We start from the raw sequence: 17,365 nt of genomic DNA, 5'->3' as shown, positions 1-17,365 counted from the left end.
ACTCTATAAAGCCTAGTCCCCGGACAGAGCCTGAGGCTGTTTGTCCTCACCTTTGTATTTCCAGTAGCAATAACAGCATATGGTATACAGGAGACTTATTTATTGAATCAATGGATGAATAAAAGTTTCTGATCATTAGCATGTTTGGCTAAGTCCAGTTATTTACTAATCTGCAGGGAAGAAAACCTGGAAGAAGACCCCAAGGCAATCACAGAAGTAAGTGATTTTACATATAAACGCTTGATTAAAGAACCGTGTCAAGGGTAGCCAATATACTGATGGAGATAGCACCTAGCACACTGAACAGTATGTAAATATTTGTTAAATTAATGGTTACCACAGCAAGCACATGATAATCGATCATTTTATTCTATAATTCTGAAGAAATTTTGTGTTTACTATTCAACTAAAACGTGTCTTGAACTAGAGCTTAATAACTGTGTTGTATCAGTAGGAAAGGGGTATTTTCAAGGCAACTGTATAAATTAATATTTATAAACCACAGGCATTTGAATGACAAGCTAAATCTGTGCTTTAGGAATTTAATAGGATAGATGCCTAAATAGGGGTTCACTACCACCCAGCTGACCAACCAGAAGAGCAGGCAAATTGAATTACCAGTACTCTAGTTATTCCTGTCAATCTTTGCCCAGCATCAACAAGAATCAATTTTCCACTTTCTGCTCCACCAAAAAAAATTCCGACTTCTAAGATTAGAAGTTGAATTTCTAAGATTAATAGCCTGGGATGAAAGGTACTGTGTGGTCCAATATGGCACTTAAACCACAAGAAGACTGCCAGCTGGCCCTATTATCTTCCAGCCACATGCCAGAAATCTGGTCAACTATGGATTATTTGATCAGAACAGGGCTTTGGTTGTAAGTCCATGCAGTGCTGAGACTCCAAAACTATGCCATGCAAATGTGCAACTCACTAAACTTGCTCTCAGATTCCATGGAAGTTCAAAAGAGCTCTCAAGGAGAAAATAAGAATTCAAAATGGACAGCTACAAGGAGAGCCAAGAAGACTGAAGACAAAGAAAGCCTTAAGTACACACTTTGACCTTTACAACTCTACACAAAGGCAAAGAAAACAACATCACATAAAGCAGGCAATTAAGAAGCTTTAAAATGTCTTTCTTAAAAGTTTTTCCCAAGTAAACAGCCTTCCAGAAAACTGTCATTACTACAAATGCTCCCAGCTAATAAGAACACAGCCTAGCTCCAAAAAAATCCATCTGCCCCAGAGATTTCTGATAGCAATGTATAAGTCATCATAATCAAAGGAACAGAATTGAAAGTCTAGAAATAAACCCTCGAATTTATAGTCAACTGAGTTTCAACAAGGGTGCCAAGACAATTCAATGGGGGGAAGAATTATCTTTTAGACAAATGATGCTGAGACAACTGGATATCCACCAAACAAACAAATGAATTGGACTCATACCTCACACCACATACAAAATAAAGTGGATCTAAACTCAACAGCTGAAACTATAAAATTTTTAGAAAAAAATATATGAGAATATCACAACTCTGGATTAAGCAGTGATTTCTTAGATAAAACACCAAAAGCACAAGAAAACAAAAATAAATTGAAGTTCATCAAGATTAAAAGCTTTTGTACTTCACAGGACACCATTAAGAAAAAGAAAGCACACAGAATGGGAGAAAACATTTACAAATGATATATCAATGAAAACAGATGTATCTAATATCCAGAATACATAAAGAATATTATTATGTGGCATTAAAAAGGCAAAGGAACCAACTTAAAAACAGACAATGGATATGAACAGACATTTCTCCAAAGAAGATATACAAATGGCCAATAGGCACATAAAAAGATGCTCAATATCATTAGCCACCAGGGAAATGAAAATTAAAATCACAGTGAGACACCACCATACACCCATTAGGATGGCGAAAATAAAAAAGATATAACAAGCACTGGCAAAAATGTGGAGAAACTGGAGTCTTTATGCAGTACTAGTAAAATTGTAAAATGGTGCAACTGTTTTGGAAAATGGTTTGGCAGTTCCTTAAAATATTAAACAAAGAGTTAGCATATGACCCAGAAATCCCACTACTAGGTATATGCCCAAGAGAATTAAAAACCTATGTCCCCACCAATATTTGTACACAAAAGTTCATCAACTGATGAATGGATGGATAAACAAAATGGGGTGTATATACATACAATGGAATATTATTTGGCCATAAAAAGAAATGAAGCACTGATTCATGCTACAACATGGATAAACTTTGAAAATATGCTAGTCACAAAAGACCACATACTATATGATACATTAATATGAAATGTCTCGAATAGGCAAGTCTATAGCAATAAAAAGTAGATTCGTGGTTTCCTAGGACTGTAGGAGGTTAAGAGGAGAGAAATGGGGAATAACTGCTACTAACTAAGGAATTTCCTTTGGGGTGATAAATATGTTCTAAAATTGACTATGGTGATGACTGCACAACTCTGAATACACTGAAAAATCAAAGAATTGTATACACAGATATTTTATTATTTGATTTCAACTTTTATTTTAGATACAGGGTACATGTGTAGGTTTGTTCCATAGGTATACTGCATGGTGCTCAGGTTTGGGGTACAGACCCCACCACCAAGAGAGTGAGCATAGTACCCAACAGGTAGTTTTCCTTTTAACTTTGTTTTAGGTTCAGGGGTATATGCGCAGGATTGTTATATAGGTAAACTTGTGTCATGGGGGTTTGCTGTATCTTTTGTCATCTAGGTACTAAGCCTAGTTAGCATTCCACAGTTATTGTTTCTGTTCCTCTCCCTCCTCCCACCCTCCAGTAGGCCTCAGTGTCAATTGTTCCCCTTTATGTGTCCATGTGTTACATTTAGCTGCCACTTAAAAGTAAGAACATGTAGTATTTGGTTTTCTCTTCCTGTGAGGTTAATGGCCTCCAGTTCCCTCCATGTCCCTGCAAAGGGCATAATCTCATTCTTTTTTATGACTGCATAGTATTCCATAGTGTATATGTACATTTTCTTTATCCAGTCTACCATTAATGGACATTTAGGTTGACTCCATGTCTTTGCTATTGTAAATACTGCTGCAATGAACAATATGAGTGCAATTTATATTCCTTTGGGTATATACCCAGTAATGGGATTACTAGGTCAAATGGTGGCCCTGCTTTTAGCGCTCTGAGCAATCACCACTGGTTTCCACAATGGTTGAATTTACACTCCCACCAACAGCGTGTAACTGTTCCCTTTTCTCCACAATCTCATTAGCATATTATTTTTTTACTTTTTAACAATAGCCATTCTGACTGGTATGAGATGGTATCTCATTGTGGTTTTGATTTGTATTTCTCTAATGATATTGAGCTTTTTTTCTTATGCTTATTGGCCACATGTGTGTCTTCTTTGGAAAAGTGTCTGCTCATGTTCTTTACCTGCTTTTTAACGTTTCTTTTTTCTTGTAAACTTAAGTTCCTTATCGATGTTGGATATCAGACCTTTGCAAATATTTTCTCCCCATTCTGTAGGTTGTCTGTTTACTCTGTTGATAGTTTCTTTTGCTGTACAGAAGCTCTTAATTTTAATTAGATCCTATTTGTCAATTTTTGCTTTTGCTGTGATTGCTTTTGGTGTCTTCATCATGAAATCTTTGCCAGTTCCTATGACCAGAATGCTATTGCCTACATTGTCTTCCAGGGTTTTTATAGTTTTGAGATTTACATTTAAGTGTTTAATCTATCTTGAGTTGATTTTTGTATATGGTATAAGGAAGGGGTCCAGCTTCAATCTTCTGCATATGGCTAGCCAGTTATCCCAGCACCATTTATTAAATAGGCAGTCCTTTCTACATTGTTTATTTTTGTTAGCTTTGTCAATGATTAGGTGGTTGCAGATATGTGGCCTTATTTCTGTGCTCTCTATTCTGTTCTATTGGTCTACACACCTATTTTTGTACCAGTACCATGCTGTTTTGGTTACTGTAGCCCTGCAGTACAGTTTGAAGTCAGGTAATATGATTCCTCCAGCTTTTTTCTTTTTGTTTAAGATTGCCTTGGCTATTTGGGCTCCTTTTTGTTTCCATATGAATTCTAAAGTAGTTTTTTTCTAGTTCTGTGAAGAATGTCATTGGAAGTTTGATGGCAATTTCATTGAATCTGTACATCGCTTTGGGCAGAATGGCCACTTTTATGATAATGATTCCTCCAATTCATGAGCATGGCATGTTTTTCCATTTGTTTGTGTCACCTCTGATTTCTTTGAGCAGTGTTTTGTAATTCCTGTTGTAGAGATCATTCACCTCCCTGATTAGCTGCATTCCTAGGTATTTTATTCTTTTTGTAGCAATTGTGAATGGGATTGTGTTCTTGATTTGGCTCTTGGCTTGACTGTTTTTGGTGTATAGAAATGCTAGTAATTTTTTTTTTTTTTTTGAGATGGAGTCTTGCTCTGTTGCCCAGGCTGGAGTGCAGTGCAGTGGCGTGATCTTGGCTCACTGCAACCTCCGCCTCCCGGGTAGCTGGGATTACAGGCACACGCCACCATGCCGAGCTAATTTTTTTTTTTTTTTTTTTTTTTTTGGTATTTTTAGTAGAGACGGGGTTTCATCATGTCGGCCAGGCTCATCACCAACTCCTGACCTCAAGTGATCCACCCACCTTGGCCTCCAAAGTGCTGTGATTACAGGCATGAGCCACTGCTCTTGGCCCTTCCCTCTTCTTTATTAATCTAGCTAGTGGCCTATCATTAATTTTTTTCAAAAAACCAATTCCTTGATTTGTTGACCTTTTGAATGTTTTCCTGCATCTCACTGTCCTTCAGGTTGAGCTGATTTTGGTTATACATATTCTGCTAGCTTTAGGGTTGGTTTGCTCTTACTTTTCTAGTTCTTTTAGTTGTGATGTTAGGTTAATTTGAGATCTAACTTTTTTATGTGAGCCTTTAGTGCTATAAATTTCTCTTGTAACAATGCCTTAGCTGCGTCCCAGAGATTCTGGAATGTTGTATCTTTGTTCTCATTAGTTTCAAAGAACTTCTTGATTTTTGCCTTAATTTCATTATTTACTCCAAAGTTATTCTGGAGCATTTCCATGTAATTGCATGGTTTTAGCCATTTTTTTTTAGTTTTGATTTCTATTTTTATTGCACTGTGGTCTGAGAGTGTGTCTGGTACGGTTTTGGTTCTTTTGCATCTGCTGATTGTTTTATGTCCGATTATGTGGTCATTTTTAGAGTATGTGTCATGTGGCGATCAGAAGAATGTATTTTCTGTTGGCTTTGGGTAGAGAGTTCTGTAGAGGTCTATCAAATACATTTGGTCCAGTGTTGAGTTTAGGTCCTGAATATCTTTGTTAATTTTCTGCTTAGATGATCTGTCTAATACTGTCAGTGGAGTGTTAAAGTCTCCCACTATTATTGTGTGGGAGCCTAAGTCTCTTTTTAGGTTTCTAAGAACTTGCTTTATGAATCTGGGTGCTCCTGTGTTGAGTGCATATATATTTAGAATAGTTAGGTCTTCTTGTTGAATTGAATGCCTTACATTAGGTAATGCCCTTGTCTTTTTTTGAGCTTTGTTGGTTTAAAGTCTGTTTTGTCTGAAATTAGGGTTGCAATGCCTGCATTTTTCTGACTTCCATTTGCTTGTTAGATTTTCCTCCATCCCTTTATTTTGAGCCTATGGATGTCACTGCATGTGAGATGGGTTCCTGAAGATGGCATATCATTGGGTCTTGCTTTTTTATTCAGCTTGTCACTCTATGCCTTTTTAAATAGGGCATTTGGGCTATTTACATTCAAGGTTAGTATTGATATGTGTGCATATGATCCTGTCATTGTGTTGTTGGCTGATTATTATGCTGGCTCGTTTGTGTGGATCCTTTATAGTGTCACTGGTGTGTGTACTTGAGTGTATTTTCCTAGTGGTGTTTTAATGGTTTTTCTTTTCCATATTTAGTGCTAGCTTCAAGATGTCTTGAAAGGTGGGTCTGGTGGTAATGAACTCGCTTAGCATTTGCTTATCTGAAAAGAATCTTATTTCTCCTTTGCTGAGGAAGCTTAGTTTGGCTGGTTATGAAATTCTTGAAGATTTTTTTCCTTTAAGAATGTCAAATATAGGTCCCCAATCTCTTCCAGTTTGCAGGGTTTCAGCTGAGAGGTATGTTGCTAGCCTGATGGGGTTCCCTTTGTTGGTGACCTGCCCTTTCTCTCTAGCTGCCCTCAACATTCTTTTATTTAGACATTGGAAAATCTGATGATTATGTGACTTGGAGAGATCTTGTGTAGAATCTTGCAGGGGTTCTCTGTATTTCCTGAATTTGACTGTTGGCCTCTCTAGCTAGGCTGGGTAAGTTTTCATGGATGATATCCTGAAATATGTTTTCCAAGTTGTTTGCTTTCTCCCCATCCAATTCAGGGATATCAATGATTTGCAGATTTGGCCTCTTTATTTAATCCCTTATTTCTTAGAGGTTTTATTCATTCCTTTTCATTCTTTTTTTCGTTACTTTTGTCTGACTTTCTTATTTCAGAGAGCCAGTCTTCAAGTTCCAAGATTCTTTCCTCAGCTTGGTCTATTCTGCTGTTAATACTTGCAACTGGGTTGTGAAATTCTTGTAGTGTGTTTTTCAGCTTTATCAGGTCAGTTAGATTCTTTTTTGCACTGGCTATTTTATCTGTCAGCTCCTGTATTGTTTCATTGTTAATTCTTAGTTTCCTTGAATTGGGTTTTGCCATTCTCCTGAACCTCGATGCTCTTCATTCCTGTGCATATTCTGAATTGTATTTCTGTCATTTCAGCCAACTCAGCCTGGTTAAGAACCCTCACTGGTGAACTAGTGCAATTGTTAGGAGGACATAAGACACTCTGGCCATTTGAATTGCTGAAGTTCTTGTGTTAGTTCTTTCTCATCTCTGTGTATGGGTGTTTCTTTAACTGCTGGGCTATCTCTAATTGAAGTGGTCAGGTGGGGGCACAGTGGTTGTGCTGGAGTCCCAGGTCACGCAGCCCTGTCCAGTGAGGAGAAGTGAGGACCAGGATCTACATGGAGAACTGTCTGACCACTTCTCTGTGAGATGAGTACTGTGCTGGGGGTTCAGACCAGCCTTCAGTCCCATGGACTCTCCAGAGCCTGGAAACAGCAAAGGTGAGGGTTGCAAGGCAGGGAAGATGGAAACACCACCCTTCCACTGGGAGCTCCGTCCCAGGTTGCTGCAGAGCTGCTACTGGCTCCAAAGTCCTAGTGAAGGGAGGCTGGAAACCCAAGCCTGGAGGACCTGCCCAGTGAGGAGATATGGGAGTGGGGACCCATGTAAGAAACAGTCTGGCCACTTTTCCATGACTACTGCAGTAAATTAGGGGCCTGCTCTGGTCCCCAGTCACCTCGGATTTTCCAGCACCACTTCCCTGGGCGGGGGAGGCTCCTCTGGCCCTGTGTCACTCCTGAGTGGGTGGTTGTCCTGCTTTGCTTTTTTCCATTCTCTGTGAGTTGAGTTGTTTTCTTGATGAATCCCAGTTTGTGTACCTGGGTGTTCCAGTTGAAGTGCTATATTTACTTGCCCCTTCTATTTCTTTCCATGAAGGCGGCACACACTAGCTGTTTTTAGTTGGTCACCTTCACCAACCCCCCGAATTGTATATTTTAAATAAGTGAATTGTATGGTGTGTGAATTATAACTTAGTAAGACTGTTATAAAATAAAAAGAAACTATCATAGAATAACAATGTCCTTTCATATGTAGCATATCTGTATTGTTGGGTGAAATAAAGCCTAGTAAAAGAGCCAGGGCTGGCAGTTTGTTCATTTATTCATTCAGCTTATATTTAATAAGCATGTATTATGACCAGGTGTCATTCTAGGCACCAGAGATAAAACAAAGAACCACCAGATAAAAATTCCTTCATATAGGGAGTATACCTCTGGGTGGGGTGGGGGAGGTAAAAGACAATGTGAGTAAGAAAAAAATACTGTGTTAGAATGTGTATTGTACTTTAGAAAAATAATGAGAACAAGGAAGTTTTAAAAAGTTAGGGAGTTACAATTTTAAGTACAGTGGTCAGATCAGGCATCACTGTGAAGATGACATTTAAGTAAAACTCTAAAATCGGTGAGGGAGTGAGGTGTGAGGTATTTGAATCTGAGAATAGGCAGTGGGAATCAAAGGCCCCGTATGGAAATGTGCTCAGCATGTTTGAGGCCACAGTAGACAAGTAAAAGATGAAGTCAGATGAGTAATGGGAAGCTGAATGCTAGAGCATCTTGAAGATAAGGATAGTTGGTAGAGTGAGATGAAACTGACCACTGAATTCAGAGTAGACTGAAGGGGAAAAACGGCAAAAACAAAGGTAAGAAATTTATTGCCGTAATTGAGGTAAAAGTTGGAACCTGAAATAGAGTGGTAGTGGTAGAGCTGTCAAGATGTAGTCAGATTCTGGTACATGTATATATATATTCGAAGAATTGGCAGCTGAATATGAAGCTTGAGAAAAAAAGAGGAGTCAAAAATACACTAAAGTTTCTGGACTGAGCAACTTAAAAGATGAACTTAGTACATGTGAAGTGCTTAGACTATAATAAATACTGAGAAAACACTTATCTTGCTGGATCTACTTTGATGTGTCCTATAATACTAGAAAAATCAGTGATATGTTCAAAGTACCAGGCAGTATATAATTTACATTTCTTTTTCCTTGCTCTGTCACCCAGGCTAGAGTGCAGTGGCATGATCCTAGCTCACTGCAGCCTCAAGTTCCTGGTCTCAAGCAATCCTCCACCTCAGCCTCCCAAGTAGCTAAAACTACAGGCGTGTGCCACTACACCCAACTAATTTTTTAAATTGTTGGTAAAGATGGGGGTCTCACTACCTTTCTGGTCTGGAACTCCCAGCCTCAAGTAATCCTCCCACGTCAACCTCCCAAACTGTTGAGAAGACACGTGTGAGCCACCATGCCTGGTATTTGCTACGTTTTAAACTGACAGCCTCTGCATAGAATTTTATTCTGGTAATTTTAATCAAACAATACATACAAATGACTATTAACACATTACTGCACGAAGTATCACATATATGGTACACTTCATTTGAGTGTTGTAGATACAGCGATGGCAGTAGTAAACAGAATGCCCTCAGGGATTCTGCTGAAGCAAACTGGTATTCCCTCTTTTTCTGTATAGCCCCCAAAAGAACATCTTCAGTGTTGAATATACACTAGTCTTCACAGTAGAGTTTAACCCAAAGGAAGTATAACCATAGTATCTGTAAAAAGAGTTTCTATCCTTCCCCATTACCTGCCTTCCCTAATCCTAGAGGGCTGTCCAGAGGAGGCAGATCTCAGATGGGGCTCTGAAGGCAGGATAATGTGATTGTGAGAAAGAGCAGGAGAGAATACAAATGTGAAGGCAAGTCAATAATCAAGAACAGCCTGAGGAATGTCAGGTTTTCTGAAGACACCAACATCAGATTTTCTAAGACAGTTGCAAACTTAGTTAGCTATATTATCTGCCATAACTGATATATACATTAAAAAAAAAAAGTACAATTAAAAACATTTTCGACACATAATAACTGCAAAGGCTAGAGAACTTTGTAACTGTTGCATGAAATATTTAAACTTGAAATCTTATGTTGACCCATATATAATACCATGAAAATATATTTTATGTTAACAAATGAATCAAAAAATATCAGCACATTGGTTACTATCATAGAAATATATTTGATTGACAGTGTTGGCTATTTCTGAGATTGTAGGGTTGCAAAATATATTTATTTAGATTTTCCTTCAATTAATACTGTTTTGTATTCTAGACTGAATTGGAAAAAGACCCTCAGTAGTGTCAGTAGCCATCACTTACCACAATATAGTTGGTATAAAGCCAACTATATTTGCTGTAAACATTTTTGCACAGTTGAACTCAAGTGCCTATATTTATTCTAACTCAAGAAAGTGGCCAGGCACGGTGGGTCACGCCTGTAATCCCAGCGCTTTGGGAGGCCGAGGCAGGTGGATCATGAGGTCAGGAGATCGAGACCATCCTGGCTAACACGGTGAAACACCGTCTCTACCAAAAAAAAAAAAAATACAACAAATTAGCCGGGCATGGTGGTGTGTGCCTGTAGTCCCAGCTACTTGGGAGGCTGAGGCAGGAGAATCGCTTGAACCCGGGAGGCGGAGGCTGCAGTGAGCTGAGATCGTGCCACTGTACTCCAGCCCGAGTGACAGAGCAAAACTCCGTCTCAAAAAAGAAAGCACAGAAGTACTATTCCTAAGTTACTGTATTATTTACTAGAAATAAGAAAATATACGCGGAAACAAGAAAATGTACACCTATACATTCTTCTCTCTTATGTGATCTAAAATTATTTAAATAACCAATTTCCAAGAGCCTTAAACAATATGTGGTCTTGCTTTCATAATTCTCATCTTGTCAATAGCCTTGCATCGTAGATACACGAACAGCTACTCTGTTCAAGCGCTAAAGGATGTAGGATAAGCCTGGTCTTCTGCTAAATTCTCCTGACAATATTATTGTCAGGAGACAATTCCTTGCCTCTATTATAGGAATCTGGCATTGATTTTTAGCATCTGCAATTCTGTTAGAGAAATTTACATATATAGTATAGTACAACATAATTTATAGTGATTCAGAGCCAATTAACATTTACTAAGTACCAGACACTATACTAGGTATTTTACCTCTTCTCTCCTTTTACATACTGAGAGTGGACACTAAACCTTATGTTTCTCTTAGGAATATAACAATGTCATCTATGAAAGCAGAGTCCACAGTAGAAGCCCGGAAAAAATTTTCTCAGATGAAAATAATTAATGCTTTCTTATGGATGATATAAAGCATAGCTCAGTTGCCTAAGCAATAAACTATGTAGTCAAACAGGCTATAAGCTACATATGGTTAACTGGATCAAATCAAACTCCTTATCTAAATCTCCATACACTAAAAAATGAATACAAAACATTAAAATATAGCATAATTATTCTGTGACCTACACAGTATCTAGGAAGCTAATAAATACATTAGTATTTATCAACAGTGAAGGACAGTGCCACTGTACAGCACAGGACAGCACAAACACATATGTAGAATCTCCTCAGCACTCCTAATATGCCAAAAAAATTAAAAACATAGAAAACATTAAAATCATTAAGATGCTCTTCAGGTTTATCTAACAGCTTGGAATAAACTCTATCCTGTAATGTGAATTGCCTCTTCAGGTTAACACCAGCTTAACAGATTAAGTGTTTAATTTCTCTTTCTCTGCAAAATTGGTAACACTTTGTTCGTCAGCACCTTTGTTCTACAAATTGACACCAAACTACAAATATTCTTCTGCGTGTTAATTATATTATACATACAAACATTATACATACTCATTTGTGTGGAAATAAAAGCATATCTAAAGATAGGAATGTAAACTGAAACTTCATTAATAAAATCTTACTAAGTTTAATAGTATCAGAGTTTTAAAATGTTTGCCAGATACAGGAACCAAAATTTGGAACCCAATATAAAAATAACAAATAGGAACCTAGCCAATTGTAGTACTGGAAACAAAACAGATTCTATAAAATTACTGTACAGTTAAGAAGGCAAACAATCTAAGGAATTCACACTCTATTTTCAAAGCCGAAAACATTCCATGCAGGAAAAAAATAACCGGTTACACAAATTTGGACTCTGCTAGAAAGGAATTATCTAGTCAGCCCTGTGTTTCATTTACAAACTGATAAAATCTGATGTAAGAATGAAAAAATGGCAAATATTTGCAAAAATGATGTGATTAAAAATGCAGCAAATATTTTTTATACTATTGGTGTTAATTCTAAAAATAATCCATCATATAGCAATGATAATCTTGTGAAATGGGAATATTTTCCAGGCTCAGCTGTTCACAAGTCTTAAGTGCAACTGTCATCACATTCTAAGGGGTGGCAGACAATGAATGAACATGTGTTTATGCATTCCAATTAGGAACTATATTAATATCTACATTATTACACATGAAATTTTAAACTATTTACTATTTCTGCCCTCCAAAATAAAGGCAAACTTTAGACTGACCACTACAAAATTCCAAGTTGGTGAAATCTAAAGTAGTAAGATTCAGTATTATGTTTTAAGTGACAATTTCATGTTCTCCAAAAAGAATACCAGGATCACCACTTTGCAGTCATGCATGTACACACACACACCCCAATTATGGTACATATGAATAAATGCTGTCTTGAAGGACTTGAAGCTTTCAATGCAAATGTATATATTTCTTTTGAGTTCACTGTTTTCTAACTACAACTTAAAAAAATCATCACCCAGAACCATTCTACAAACGTCCAGTTCCTCCTAGAAACTGGTCATTGTTGAACAGATTCAAAAACAGAAATTTAGATCATCTATAAAATTCATTTTATTTTTCAATTCCAATGACAACTGCTGTTTTTAAATCTACTTTTCAGAATAAAATGTCAGTACCATTTATTATTATTATTATTATTATTTTGGGACAGAGTTTCATTCTTATTGCCCAGGTTGGAGTGCAGTAATGCAATCTTGGCTCACTGCAACCTCCGCCTCCTGGGTACAAATGATTCTCCTGCCTCAGCCTCCTGAGTAGCTGGGATTACAGGCACCCACCACCACGCCCAGCTAATTTTTTATATTTTTAGTAAAGACAGGTTTTCATCATGCTGGCCAGGCTTGTCTTGAACTACTGACCTCAGATGACCCACCCGCCTCAGCCTCCCAAAGTGCTGGGATTACAAGCGTGAACCACCACGCCTGGCCACATTTATTATTATACTAAATTAAAAGATCCAAGTTACCTGAGTCTGGACCTTAGTGTGGTAGGTTCTGCCTCACTCAGTAACACCAGCAGTAACTCAGGAGTTTCTATAGAACTTCTAAACAGGGGTTGCCAATATAAAAGCCCAAGATACCACAAAGGTCCACATACATGTTCAAATTTTCAGAAAGTCTGGCCGTGGTAGATGAAAACTGATTAACAGTATTTATTATAGTTCACTGTCTGGAGAATAGACTATTAGAGAGAATACCTATTATGAGGACTATAGATGTGGTTGTTTGTATAAGGAAGTATTTAGTGGCTGCTTCTGTGGAACGGTTGAAATTTGTTGAGATTATGCTACTTTAGAGTAGAAATATCAGTCCTCTCGTAGTTGTTGGAAGTCTTGATTCATATTTCTATATATCAAATTGCTTGAGGAAATGGGAACTTTTCCTTTCACTATCTTTCAAAAATGAGGTTTATAGGTGAAAATGGAAAAAGATAACTGGTAATGAAAAAAGCTGAAAACTATTGCTCAAAGATCATTAAAAATAGCAGAGAGGGGGAAAAAAGCTTTATTAAAAATTTAATGAAAACTAGAAACAAAAGTGGAAGAGGACTCCAGGTAGAGAGCACAAGATACAACCTGGGCATTACTGTAGTTCAGAGCTTTACCCAAGAGGGCTTCCTAATGCTCAAAGACTCTTCCTAGAGCTTAAATTCCACCAAGATAAACTCTAATTCATTGAAATGTTCCCTATAGAAGATATGTCTGACTCTACAGTCTTTACAAACTGGCATAATTCTAGTTACATTTATAACGAGACCTCTTAATTCAATCATCTCTGCTTTGGCTCCTCGGACAGCCTCTTAATGGGCCTCTCTACATTTATTCTTACTTTTATTTGACCCGCTCTTCACAGAGCAGGGAAAACTGCATAAGCAAAAACATAAATCCAGTCACACCACTTCTCTCTTCTTAACAGCTTCCATGCACTCTTAGGAAAAAGCTCCAACGCTTACATTTTCTATAAGGTTCAGAATAATGAAGCCTACTCTCCCCCAGCCCAATCTACTCCAGCTACTCTGGCTTTCTTTTCCAGTTCTCCCAGAGCTCTTCTCTATCATCAGGTTTTTGCACCTGCTGTTCCCTTCTGTAGAATGTTTTTCCTTCCTTGTCTGCCTGGAAACTCTAATCCTTCACTTCTCAGCTTAAAAGTGACTTCCTCAGGAAAACTCTGCTTTTTATCAATCTTCCACTCCCCACACACCTCTGGCCCCTATCACTTGGTGATTCTTTCACCATACTTTATTTCATAGTTGCAATTAAGTATTCGTTTAACGTCTTTTTCCAACCCTATACTGCAAGTCCCATGAAGGTGTGATTGTGTCTTATGTACTGCTGTTTCCTTGGTGCCAAGTATAGGGCAGGAAATAAGGAATCAAAAGGAATAGATTTTTATAATGGGCTCTTGCACAAGGTAATGAGAATTAGTCTATCTCACGCAAAATCATGACTCTATCAACGACACATACTATAACACAAGTCATCTTGAGAGCCTAACAAATGAAGTAGCTGATGAAGCAATATTTTTCACAATCTTTTCATTCCCAAATACTCTTAAATCTTCAACTAGACTTCTAGGCTAGGGACATGTAGCTAGGCTCCTTGAAAATATTTATGGAATTCATTGTGGCAGTTAAGTTTCCTGGATAAAAATACACTGAGGACCTCAACCAAAGCCAAGCAACCTTCAAATGAATGAGTCATTATAAGAAATTGTGATCAAAAAGCCACTCAAGAAGAAGTAATAAGAAATTCAACCAGTGTTCTCTTGAATATAGTTCAGGCAATTCATTCTAGTTCAGATAAAACAAATGCTTGATGGATGGGATAAAGACATGCAAAAAATAGTAAGATTTCAGGAGCTGTTAAATGAGATTTCCCAAGATAATTATGACTTTGGAAAGTTTTAGTATCAAGAAATTCTTGATTAAGGTGGTTGTTTCAAAAGTCTTTGGAAGCTAAGATTCATCTAAAATAGAATATAGCCATTTGAAATTTGGTAGAGAGGTTTGTAAGCTACACAACATACTGATTCTTTTATCTGAGGTCATAGCCAATTCTTAAGTAAATTTAATGCAGGACATTAAGGTTTCTGTGGGCCAAAAAGCCTCATAATTTAAATATCTAATATGAGAACATTTTTTTAAAAAAAACAGGATACTTATTTTCCAGAAACCTTCAACTTGATAAATAACAGAGAAAAGCAAAAATATGAATCAAAATAAATATTTTAACCTGATATTAAGATTAAGAAACTTAATGAAAATAAGAAGCAAATTAACTTTATTTTCTATTCTCTCACCTATCAACCCAAGACTTTCAATAAGTAAAACTTAAAGGACGGTAATCCATTATCATCTCACTTGTGTTCTCCACATTACTTTTTCGGTGGTAGGGGTGGGGAACACGTGTATGCATGTGTACAGTGGTAGAAGGGGGGAAACTAACATTGTATGTGTCTGCTATGTCATGAGCCTACAAACAGTACACATGTTTTTATTAGATTCAGTCCTCACAACGAATCCATTCAAAGATACAACTCACAGCAGTGAAATGACTGGCCAGAGGTTAGCCAGCTAGCACGTGGCAGAGGCAGGGATACCAAGAGTCCTTTCCACATCACACTGCCTATTCCAGGGATACCAAGAGTCCTTTCCACAACATCACAATGACTAAGTTTTCCTGGTTCTGTCGAAAATATTAATTGTTCATTTGGCATAATGTTTCTAGTTCTTTTCTATTATTTCATCCAAATGAATTTTCCTTCTCATTTACTATGAAAGATTTTGTTAGCCTTCACACCTTGCCCTATTGCTTATAAACTAAGGAAAGGCAGGTTCCTCCACACAGAACAGTTCTCTCCTCTACCACTTTCTATATGAAACTTCCAATAAGACATATCATGTTTATCTCAAGCCCACCATAGCTGAGGAGGAATCGCTTGCTTTCCCCTATAATTCCCAGTGCCCATCATTCTCACAACTAGGAGGTTCTTGAGAATCTCCTCATTTATACAATATGAAGTAAAAGCCAATTTAAACTTTTAAGTGGTAACTTAATTCAATGCTGAATATCAAAATAATCAACTTTTAAAAATTTAAATGATTGTTTTGACATATTCTTGTACTAGCAACATTTATTAAACTTTCTCATCATGGTACCCCTATATAGCAGGGGGAAATGAACACATCCCACAGCAGCTAAAACACATGAGAGAGTTCATGCAGGTCTTGCATTTTATCTTAGAGATTCAGGTAAATTTTGGATTCTATTCTATTTAATAATCTTTTGTTTTTAAACTTTTAAGTTTGGGGTACTTGTGCAGGTTTGTTCCTAAGTAAGCTTGCGTCATGGGGGCTTGTTTTACAGATTATTTTATCATCCAGGTATTAAGCCTGGTGTCCATTAGTTATTTCTCCTGATGCTCTCCCACCTCCCACCCTCCCAAAAGCCTCAGTGTGTGTTGTTCCCCTGTATATGTCCATGTGTTTTCATAATTTAGCTCCTACTTATAAGTGAAAACATGCAGTATTTGGTTTTCTGTTCCTGCATTAATTAGTTTGCTAAAGATAAGGGCTTCCAGCTCCATCCATGTCCCTGCAAAGAACATCTCGTTCTTTTTCATGGCTGCATAGTATTCCATGGTATATATGTACAAAACTTTCTTTATCCAGTCTATCACTGATGGGCATTTAAGGTGAGTCTAAGTCTTTGCTATTGAACAGCTGTGCAATGAACATACACATGCATATGTCTTTATGATAGAATAATTTATATTCCTTTGGGTATATATCCAGTAATGGGATTGCTGGGTTGAATGGTATTTCTGTCTTTAGGTCTTTGAGGAATTGCCACACCGTCTTCCACAACGGCTGAACTGACTTACACTCCCACAAACAGTGTATATTGTTTCTTTTTCTCCACAACCTCACCAGCATCTGAATAACCTTGTTTTTAATTTTCCCCCTTTACATCACATTTTCCTCCTAAACATTAGCAATTTAGAAATACCCCATGTTTATTTCATGCTGTCTCAGCACTCCTCAGGTACTCCTGGGGATGTGAGATCTTATTCTTTGAAAATAATGGTAGTATGGTCTTTAACACAGCACTATGAAGTGCTAAACTGTGAATAATAATGTTTTAAATTGATATAAAACATTTCAATAATTTATAAATTTTAAAAATGTTATCATAGGCCGGGTGCAGTAGCTCACACCTGTAATCCCAGCACTTTGGAAGGCCGAGCCAGGCGGATCACCTGGGGTCAGGAGTTCGAGACCAGCCTGGCCAACATGTAGAAACCCCATCTCTACTAAAAATACAAAATTAGCTGGGCATGGTGGTGCATGCCTGTAATCCCAGCTACTCGGGAGGCTGGGACAGGAGAATCGCTTGAACCCAGGAGGTGGAGGTTGTGGTGAGCCGAGATCGCACCACTGCACTCCAGCCCGGGCAACAAGAGGAAAACTCTGTCTCAAAAAAAAAAAAAAGTTATTA

The 17,365-nt window shown here is 37.6% G+C and overlaps 1 protein-coding gene across 2 annotated transcripts in view; it reads right to left on the bottom strand.

The window, feature by feature from the left end:
* DCBLD2 (discoidin, CUB and LCCL domain containing 2) overlaps positions 1-17,365 on the bottom strand; it is a 101,599-nt gene that overhangs the window by 29,929 nt on the left and 54,305 nt on the right. The gene's annotated exons all lie outside the window — the stretch shown is intronic.

This window comes from Pongo abelii, chromosome 2 (assembly GCF_028885655.2).
Source record: "Pongo abelii isolate AG06213 chromosome 2, NHGRI_mPonAbe1-v2.0_pri, whole genome shotgun sequence".
NCBI classification, from domain to species: domain Eukaryota; kingdom Metazoa; phylum Chordata; class Mammalia; order Primates; family Hominidae; genus Pongo; species Pongo abelii.
This window is presented reverse-complemented; position numbering and strand designations above follow the sequence as displayed.